Below are 10,468 nucleotides of genomic sequence, written 5' to 3' on the forward strand. Positions count from 1 at the left end.
TCTTATAGCATATATATTTTGATCTTAAATTGACACTTAAATTAGTTTACATTTTAGACCTTTTTGCAAACCTCAAACTTGTGATTATAATCACAACCAAATCAATCAAGCACAAATGAGAGCAGTATGGAACACATAGATTGCAAAGGAAAAAGATTTGATATAAATCATGCAATCATAAGTAATGGGAATTTATCAATTTCATGAAAATCTATAAGGGAAGATTTTTTTAAGTTTCAAATTGTCTGCTGTATGTTGCATCAATGTAAGAAGTTCTGGGAAGTGTTTAATTCTGGGAGAACATGACAATTTAATATTGTGGTTTAACATGTCAATTAGATATTGCAGTTGAATATGTCATTTAAATTAATATTGCTGCAGCAGTTGAACATGTAAAATTGTTATAGCAGTTGGACATGTTAATTTGATATTGTGGTTGAATATGTCATTTAAATTAATTTTGCAGTTGAACAGGTCAGTTTGATGTTGGTATTGAACATTGTGGTTGAACAAAATTTCAATGGAATATTGCTGTCAATTTCAAAAATTAGAGTTGATGACATTTGTCAATTTAATATTTGGGTTGAATTACATGTCAATTTGATATTGAGATTGAACATGTCAATTTAATAATGGAATTGAACATGTCATGTTATCATGCAGTTGAATGTGTGTGTCATTTAGTATTTGGGTCGAATTACATTTAGAAATACACTGTACAAGATATTCTCCCTCCATACACTATATGTTGATGAGTATGAGAGTTAATGCAGCGTATAATATCTCGTTTAAGATTAAACCACTCAGAGTTTTGGGACTCACACTCAGAGGCAATTTCATTTTTCAATTTCAAAATTAAACCACATTTTTGGATGAGTGCTTTGTAGTAAACCCCAGAAGCTGCGCTGCTTATGAAATAATTCATCTTGCATTGATAACTTGATTTTAACTTGCTGGAAGGAAATCTTTCTTATAATGTAATTTGCCGACACCTGATTACTTGAACATAAGCACTCAACGCTTCCTTTGAGGGTTTGTGTATTTTCTGTGATATTTTAGTTTTCTTATAAACCACAGACATTCCTGAGGAATACTGTTTAAAATAGAATGATATACTTATTATGATAAGTTGGTTTTATGCAGGAAAAGATCATATTAATTGATTTTAAACTTGAACCAAATACAGTGTACTTAGTAAGATGACAAATTATTGATGACTTTATTCTAACATTTAATATTTTCAATATATACAATAATCAATATTGAATTGTCACCTTAGAATAAATGATTATTTTGAATTTCTTCATTGACAAAGAAAAATTTTTTTAACCCACAAATGTCAAATATATTTTTAATGCTGTCAGTGAAGAAACTCTTGTGTGCTTTGAAGCATTGAGTTGAGGCACATCATTAATCTGTTAATGATTATAACCAATCACATTAAAGACTTGCATGTTGTCAACATTGATGTTAGACATTTCATGAGTATCAGCAATGTATGGTGATGAAAGGTGAAGATAACGAACAGTGATCACTCTCATAACTCCTATAAGCAATACAAAATAGAGTTGGGCAAAAACGGACCTCTGCATGGATATACCAGAGGTGGGATCAGGTACCTAGAAGGGGTAAACATCCCCTGTCGACCGGTCATACCCGTCATGAGCCCTATATCTTGATTAGGTAAACAGAGTTATCCATAGTCAAAATGAATGTGCCATTAGAATGGCCTACCGATTGGTATGAAACATTAAGTCAGACAGCATTTGACCCAGTGATAGTTTGTATAGGCAAACTAGGTCATTTTAATGACCATAGAATTTGCTAGATGCCGAGTTTACAATCTAGTAGACTATATGTATCAAATATATTATTTGATTGAATATTTCTGAGCTTTCACATTGACTGCATCAGAGTAGGAAAAACAAGCTGTTGTCCAATGGAAAAGCATGCAATACGTGGACCATAGACAGGGAAAAGGACTGCATGCAATATGTGGACCATAGACAATGGAAAAGCACTGCATGCAATACGTGGACCATAGACAGGGAAAAGGACTGCATGCAATACGTGGACCATAGACAGGGAAAAGCACTGCATGCAATACGTGGACCATAGACAGGGAAAAGCACTGCATGCAATACGTGGACCATAGACAGGGAAAAGGACTGCATGCAATACGTGGACCATAGACAATGGAAAAGCACTGCATGCAATACGTGGACCATAGACAGGGAAAAGCACTGCATGCAATACGTGGACCATAGACAGGGAAAAGGACTGCATGCAATATGTGGACCATAGACAGGGATGTGTTTCTTGTTTGTTTCGCATCCTGTCGAGAATTTTTCACTCATATTGAAATGTTACCAGCTGTAGGCGAGTTACCTATAATGTTTATATATATAGCACTCAGGGCTGTAGACCTATGGCCCTCAGGGCTGTAGACCTATAATGTTTATATATATAGCGCGCAGGGCTGTAGACCTATAATGTTTATATATATATAGCGCTCAGGGCTGTAGACCTATAATGCTTATATATATAGCGCTCAGGGCTGTAGCAGGGAGGGTTCTTTAATGTGTAAATTAAGGTTTTAATTGAAACATTGCAAATTTTGCCCTTATGATATGATATTTCATATGTATGTGTATGTATATTGCAATTACATGTACCCTAAAACATTGATTAGAAAACTAAAATATTGTTTGTAAAACTAGTCCGTGGGGATCTGGGTTAGAATAGCTAGGTCCTCAGTACCCCTTGCTTAATTGTCGTAAAAGGTGACTAAATGGGGCAGTCTTTTGGATGTTACCGCAAAAACCAAGCCACCATGTCACAGCAGGTATGGCACATTAAAGATCCCTCCCAGGTGCTCAATGGTCATAAGCGTTGAGCATAAGCCTAAATTTTGCAGCCTTCCACTAGCAATCAGTGACGTCTCATCCATACGAGCGAGCGAGACGTTGTTAATGGGACATTAAACAATATACAACCAACCATGGATTAAAAAACTAGAGTTTAAACACCCTGAAATGGAGGACGCTATCATAGATGTTTAATCAAGTCTTCTTATTAGATATCATAGATGTTTAATCAAGTCTTCTTATTAGATATCATAGATGTTTAATCAAGTCTTATTAGATATCATAGATGTTTAATCAAGTCTTCTTAAGAAATTGCAATCATGCATTCAATAACATTCAACAGGTGTTTGAGGAGTTATCTCTTTGTTTGGCAGTATAAAGACACAACAGACGTTTCTCTAAATAACACTTTATTGTCAGTCAGTAGTAAGATTAATCTCAGGAAATTTTTCTTTTTCATTCTGACCAAGGGAGCAGAACTCAGTCATTTAGTTTGCATGCCCTCATATAATTATATATACATCACCTCACTTAAGCCCAGGGATAATGTTCATTCTCAGTGCAACAATCCATTTAAACTGCAAGGACACGGGCACTTGGATGTTGTATAGTGTATGTGATGTATACGTACAGTCTATTGATATAAAACTGCACCTCATGAATAATTGGTCCATAATGTTTTATGTATATTAAGCAGACCATTGTTGCTGGAGATATAAAAGTTGGCATTTATCAACAAAAAAAAATCAGAAAAGTTGGATAGGTATTTTCATATTTAGATCATTTATTGTAAAAATTGACATTTATTCTAATTGCAGTTGTATGTTTACGGATGAAAAGATGAGGTTTTTATGTCATTGAATTTTGTGTATAATTTGGTTCATGATATATAGAAATTGGTATATTGATTTAAGACTTAATAAAGGTCTGATGTTAAAGGAGAGCAAAGTGGATGTAGCTGTCAGTGTATAGACAGAATTCGATGTTCCATGATGCACAAAATAATCTTCAAAGGATGACTTAATCATTTGAAAGTCAATAATTAATTTTTAGATCTATTTTTTTCTTTTTATTGAGTGGTTTTAACCATTCTACAAACAGTGCGTTTAAACAATTTTAAGGAATTTGCACCGTTAAGTATGAAGTATTTTTTTTTTTATCATTCCCATGGTGCATTTTGAACACAGTAAATGTTAATGCTTGAAGAAATTTTGACAATGCAAAATATTAATGACAAAGATTATGTATTGTATCTATGCTCAGACTAATAAAAGTCCTAAAGCCTAGTTTGATACCTACTGCCTGGAGTCTTCAATAATATGATCATATTCAGCCATATTATTTAAACTAGCAATTATATGTTATCCTCATAATGCTTCTAAAAATTAAAAGCATCAAGTGCCTACAAAATTTTGAAATTCTAAACATTTACTGATGTTTCCGATTATTTCATTGTCAAATTATGATCTTTCACAAGTTTTTGTTTTAAAAGAAATATTGTAAGTAATATGGGCAGCATTTTTACTTTGTGTTATTTGTCAATAAGGCTAATTAGAATTAATTGATCGATTATCATTCCCGTCCGCCCCTCAAAAAAGGACCCGCCCCAAAATTACGATTTCAAACAAACTTGCTTCCCAGTGACATGAGTGAATGATTATAAAGTCACAACTATTAAGTTGAATTGGCCTACGGAAGAAAACAAGCAAAATATACTGGAGTTGATTGTTCAACAAAAAAATGGATCTTGTGATTAATTAGGTCCATGTGAAGGTGAAACTGCATCTATACCAATATATACTTTTCAAATGTTTGGTCATTAACATGGAGTGCTCAAACCTGATGTTACGGAATATAAAACTGTTAGAAAACATCAATCATGCAGTCAGAGAGCAATGCAGGAATGAAGCAATGTTTTTTAATTTAAATTGCATTGGATGCTGTTTTAATTAATTAATTGCAACAAAATAGCATTTTGCACCAGTAGGATTTATCAAGTATACAGAATTTATCACGTATGTGATTGACAATAGGATATGTAATGTTAGTAAGGGAGATAAATCTTGTTTATCATGCCGAGTTGTTGTTCAGTTTTAAAGCTACCTTTCTTTCGTTGACTTTCATTGATATATAGGCATCGAAGATCAAAGATCTGTGGCCCTTTCCACAAAACATCTTTAATGATTAAGATGAAAATTCCTTTACAATTCTTCACTTGTATGTCTCATGAGTGAGTAGAACTAGGAATACATATACATGGATGATAACATGGGCATTCTCACTCCAGCCATAGTTGCACTCAGATGAGGCAGAAGCACAATTTTGATCGTAGTATAGTAAGATTTTTTTGTGGAAATGGCCACTGGTTTTTAATCAGATTGCCTTCAGTCACAAAGACGGAAAGATGACCACTATTGTTTTAATATCAGTGGTCATTCTTTAACCCTGAACCAAGGTCATCACAAAAAGAAAACAAAAATGAGGGTAGAAGAAATTTTGTTCTAGTCCACGTACAACTTTATGAAGAAATGTATTGTTTAAGCTCATAATTGACACACAAGTTGCATATTTAGCATAAAGCAGGGGACTTGTCAAACTTTAACGACAAATTATCAAGGAATTGATAACTTAAATCCTTAAAACAAAAATTAGATATTGTTATACACTTTAAAAAGGGAATTTAGGAACATTATTCAAATGGAAATTAATGAAGAAGTTGATCGTTACATACTCACTGGTAGTTGGTAGAGGGTTTTATAATGTGATGTTGTGTGTGTTATAAGAATGTAACAATTAAAAGTATATAATGTTGCCGTAATCATGGTCAATCTATTCATTAATGAGTTTTAATGTAAAAGAACGATTTGTAGACACGAGATCACACTCTCTTAAAACAACGAATTAACGTGCCAGTTAAACGATATCTGCATTACCTTAATGTTCGCAAATTTAACAAATAATATTTCCGCATGCATTCACAAAACTTTCATTAGCTCTTCCCAGGTTCTAGTGGTTGATTTGATGACATTCAAAATTTTTTACAGTGAACTTTTAAAAAATGTTCCTTGTTTCTAAATGTGCATAAATATTTATTTTTAGGAACCAAAAATATTTATAAAAGTTCAACTGTAACATCTGTCATGTCTGAAATTAACAAATGGGATAAAATAAAATTAGAAAGTTTTAGAATTGTTGAATCAGAAAATGTTGTAAATGTATGCATAATATGCAAGAATAATGCTGAATGCATTTACTATACTGTACTGGCGGACCAATCACACATATTCAAAATACACATTAAGACAGTGTTGGTAATGGTGGATATGATTATGATTCATAGAAAGACATTTAAAAAATGCACATATTTTAAGTTTTCAATAAAAAAATTGATATATCTAAGGAATAATTTTGTCTATTTCTTGTTTGTATTAGGGTGTACAAAAACGATTAATGAATGCATTGGGTAATTTATACATAATCAGGAAAGCAAATTAACTGTATATTAATTCCTTGTATTTATGTTGTGTAATTTTACTAAGTTAAAGTATGTGTAACCTAAAAATACCATGGAAAGGGGGTCTCTAGTCGGAGTCTGTGTAGTTTGAGACTATTACAGAATGGGGGAGGGGTGTCTAATTAGAGTCTGTGTAGTGTGAGACTATTACAGAATGGGGGAGGGGTGTCTAATTGGAGTCTGTGTAGTTTGAGACTATTACAGAATGGGGAGGGGTGTCTAATTAGAGTCTGTGTAGTGTGAGACTATTACAGAATGGGGGAGGGGTGTCTAATTGGAGTCTGTGTAGTGTGAGACTATTACAGAATGGGGGAGGGGTGTCTAATTGGAGTCTGTGTAGTGTGAGACTATTACAGAATGGGGGAGGGGTGTCTAATTGGAGTCTGTGTAGTGTGAGACTATTACAGAATGGGGGTGTGTATGTCTAACTAGAATATCCATGTATGTGTTGCCTGAGACTAATGAGGGGATCTTGTAGGACTAAACATTATTATCTATAATAGTCTGACAATTGGTCCATCGAAAATTTGCCCAAGTGGACTTCTGGGCCGGACATAAGTCCGGGTTGTATCGTGCGTCTTTTTGCCTTGCACAGTAAATTATATTAACCCCATATATATAGTTAAATAAATTGTTTTCTTCTTGCTTTATTTAGCAAGGTTTGACAAATTCTTGTATTTTTACAATTTTGATTTTATTTTAAAGTTATAATTATATAAGATGTAAACTTTTTCCTGATTAGAATATTTTGATAGATTAAATAAAAAATAAAAGACTAATGAATATACATTGCTGAGTTACAAATATAATGTCGTAATTTTGCTTTCCTTTCAACATGCATATAATGATATTTTGTACTGGCACGGGGTTATTAGACCTATGGTGAGCCCATGTGCCAGCTACAACAACTTAACTAAAAATAAATCTAAAATAATTAGCAAACTTGAAATATCAGAAATGAAATTTAAAAAGAAGAAAATTCAAACAGAGTAATGTCGCTTACCAGCCAGTTATCTTAGTCCAATTTGTCCATCATTTTTTGTGTGTGAAATATTTCCCAATTAATGTCGCTCCTAAAAATCAATAAGTCTCGTTAAAGAACAGGAGTATAATTTGTATAATATGGAGAAAACAGAAGGATTTTAGATGACTGTGAAATTGACAACATAATGAATTGATTAATGTCAGTGTAATTGTCAAGGTGCTAGTACAGCTAGGGGCCATGTTTTCTGTCACCAAAGTGTGAGGGATCGTAAACTGTAACTAAAAATAGTTAGAAGCTAGGCAGCACTCGGCCTTAATGACATCAGTGCTACATCTAGCTCTGTACTGCCCATCAGCAATGATATGTCCATAAAAACTGGACTGTATTTGACCTCATATTTATTGCTTGTTGGAATAGAAAATAACCTGAGCCTGGTCACCCTGGTCACAAGTCTCGCTTCTTTCGTTGTGCATTAACATTTGAACATTTTCGACTTTGCGGAACCAATTTTTACCAAATTTGGCATGTGGTATGTACATGGTAAAGGGAAAAAATTGTGAAGAAGTTTTTTATGCGCCGCCATTAATATGGCCCGGGCATGTTGTGTTTGTCATTTATGTTCTCCGTCCCTCCATCTGTCCTAATGCCGTCACACTTTGCGTATAGCTCAGTTTCAAAGAAACTATTCAGGATAATTTATTTATATATAAAACCTTATATGCTGATACATATAGGTGTCATCTATTCAACTGCATCAACAATTTTTGACCTTGACATTTCCTATGACCTTGACCTCACTTTTCCCTAATTGGTGTTTAGCTCAGTTTCAAAGCAACTATTGACAATATATTTATGGAAATTCTTACACTGATACATATAGTGGTAGCTATTCAACTGTGGCATTGCATTTTACCTTGACCTTCCCTGTGACCTTGACCTCACTATTCCTTATTTGGTGGTCAGATCACTTGCAAAGCAATTACTAAGGAATTTTTTTTTGCCCCTTTCTGAATATGGCCGGGGCATATATAGTGTTTGTCATATTTAATTTAGTGATATCCATGTATGTAAATGATGATCTGCATTTCATGTGAGTATAAATTGTTTTTTCTTTTGTTAGAAGCAATTTCGAATAATGATAACCTTTCTATTTATAGCTACTTAAGACAACATTTAACCAATGCAAAAATGCTATTTATCTATCTAAAAATTTTCGTAAAATTTTGGTAAATTTGAATAATATTCCAAGTGACAAACAGGTAATACTTGAATCAAAAAGATCAAAAACAAATATTTTGGAAAACTAGGTGACATTTTAGCTGAAAGCTCGTGAGCTTTCCTGAAAGGGGATTCAAGTTTGTTCAAATGAAGGGCAACATCCTTCTCCAAGGGGAGATAATCACGAAAATACATAAATAGGATTGGGCCATTTAAAAATCTTCTCGAGAACCATTGGTCCAAAGAAGTTGACATTTACATGAAAGCTTTCTGACATAGTGCAGATTTGAGTTTGTAAAAATCATGGCCTCTAGGGGTAGGTTGGGGCCACAATAGGGACTATAAGGTTTTAAATGTACATGCAAATATATATGGATAGTCTTCAGATATGGACCAAGTTGACTCATGTGAGCGATGTGGCCTATGGGCCTCTTTTATATATATATATATATATATATATATATATATATATATATATATATATATATATATATAAAAGCACTGCAGTGCTTTAAATAAATTTCTTTACTGGCCTTGTATCTTCTCAGATCCGACACTTTAAGAAAGTAGGGTATTGTTGGGTTTTTGTGCTAGATATAGATAGATATATATATATTTCTTGTGGCAAGACCTTTCGTTTCATCTGTAGCTCAGTGGTAGAGTGTTCGCTTCGTAACCAGAAGGTCGTGAGTCCAAGCCCTGCTTGTGCCACATGGTTGCACAGCGATTTTTTTCTACCCATTGGTACTGGTACCCATTCAATTGGGGGAAAAGAGAGTCAAAATCGAACAAATTGGGAATTTTCTACCGATACGGCTAATGATTTCAACCAAAACAAAAGGAAAGAGAGAACAAAACAAGAAGTATTCATCACTTTACAAACTTTTTATACAGTAATATTTGCTGTTGTGAAACATAAGGAATCATCGTAGGTTCGATTTAGAATTGTCATAGTTCTACAATACGTGATTTGTACTTTTGATTTAATACCGGAAGTGAACATTTTAGTTAACTCGTACAACGTTTCAGACTAAGTAAATTGCGATGTCAGTGGTCTATTTTTTGGCAAGTGAATTGGGAATTTTTAGTCTCAAAATTGGGAAAAATCAATGGTTTTTGGCATTGGGAATGATACCGTTTATCGGTACCAGTTATATAAGGAAAAAAATCGCTGTTGCATCAAGCCTAAGATGTTGAAATCTGTAGTGATTGCTCCTTCACCAAAAACTCAGCATTTAGAAGTGAGAATCACGGGTCTTTCAAACCTTAAAAACAGAGGTCCAGTGTCGCGGCAGGCGTTGGCAGTACGATAAAGAACTTTCACTGCTCCGGCCCTGAGAGCTACTAGCAAGCATTGGTCTAAATTTGTGGTAATGAATTAGTTGTGAAAATACTGTCTGATTTATATGTAATGTCACAGTGACCAATGTTAATTAACAGAATCAGCAGACCAGATCAGAAACATTGGGCCATGCATGCATCAATTTGATTCGTGTGTAGTGTAAGGACACGGGCACATCTGATGGAAGGGAGGTAATGCCTCGCTATACCATTATAATGGAAAACTTTCAAATTCTAACAAGCAGAGAGTTCAATATTTTTAATGGACTACCTTAAATTTCTCATAGTTAATGCATGTCAACAGTACAGACATTTTCCACTGTGTGACACTTGACTACAAGTACAGTATAATTTGTCCAAACCGGCCTCTGAGTACTCCGGCGCTCTGTCAATTCCGGCCACAAAATATAGTCCCTAACATTTCTGTAACAAATTCTTTATTAATAATTCCCTGTACTCCGGATACTGCGTATTCTGTATATCGGCCGGCTTACACAGTCCCAACTGCTATCAATTAACTTTAATTATCCTGTGTAAACCGGC

General features: G+C 34.0%; 1 protein-coding gene across 2 annotated transcripts in view; it reads left to right on the plus strand.

Annotated features, from left to right (window-relative positions):
* LOC125666033 (DNA mismatch repair protein Mlh1-like) overlaps window positions 1–10,468 on the plus strand; it is a 121,812-nt gene that overhangs the window by 61,488 nt on the left and 49,856 nt on the right. The window lies entirely within an intron of this gene.

This window comes from Ostrea edulis, chromosome 10 (assembly GCF_947568905.1).
Source record: "Ostrea edulis chromosome 10, xbOstEdul1.1, whole genome shotgun sequence".
Classification (NCBI taxonomy): domain Eukaryota; kingdom Metazoa; phylum Mollusca; class Bivalvia; order Ostreida; family Ostreidae; genus Ostrea; species Ostrea edulis.